Genomic DNA, 520 nt, shown 5'->3' with positions numbered 1-520 from the left:
GCCCTCCAGCCTGGGCGACAGAGCGAGACTCCGTCTCAAAAAAAAAAAAAAAAAAAAGAGAGAATGCAGGCAGACACCCACCCCAGGTCCCTGATCACGCTGGTCTAACTTCAAATCTGCCCCGTGGCACCAAAATATTGGCCTGTTCGTGGATGGGAAATGAATGTGGCAAATTTGTGAAAAGGATGTCGAGAATGAATGAATGAATGGAGGTTCCATTAAGCAACCTCTGAGCTGGAGCTTCCAGGATGAGTCAGGGTTAGCAGCCGGGGGGAGGGGCAGGGCATGCTGGGAGAGGGAATGGTTGGGGCACAGGCAAGTAGGTGGCTTCAGCTGGGTCAGAAGAGAGCCAGCCGCAGTGGAAACTCCCTGTGGTGGGCCATCCTGCAGCAGACCTGAGCGGCTCTCACAGGGTTCATTCTTTAAGCACCTCCAGGGAGAGAAACTATTGTTTTCAGAATACACACATATGTGATTTAAAAAAAAAAAAAAAAAAAGTTGCTGGCGCAGTGGCTCACAC

The 520-nt window shown here is 50.6% G+C and overlaps 1 protein-coding gene across 1 annotated transcript in view; it reads left to right on the top strand.

The window, feature by feature from the left end:
* SULT2B1 (sulfotransferase family 2B member 1) overlaps positions 1-520 on the top strand; it is a 54263-nt gene that overhangs the window by 3883 nt on the left and 49860 nt on the right. The window lies entirely within an intron of this gene.

This window comes from Piliocolobus tephrosceles, chromosome 21 (assembly GCF_002776525.5).
Source record: "Piliocolobus tephrosceles isolate RC106 chromosome 21, ASM277652v3, whole genome shotgun sequence".
Classification (NCBI taxonomy): Eukaryota; Metazoa; Chordata; class Mammalia; order Primates; family Cercopithecidae; genus Piliocolobus; species Piliocolobus tephrosceles.
Note: the sequence above shows the minus strand (reverse complement) of the source record. Positions and strands in the feature narration are given on the sequence as shown.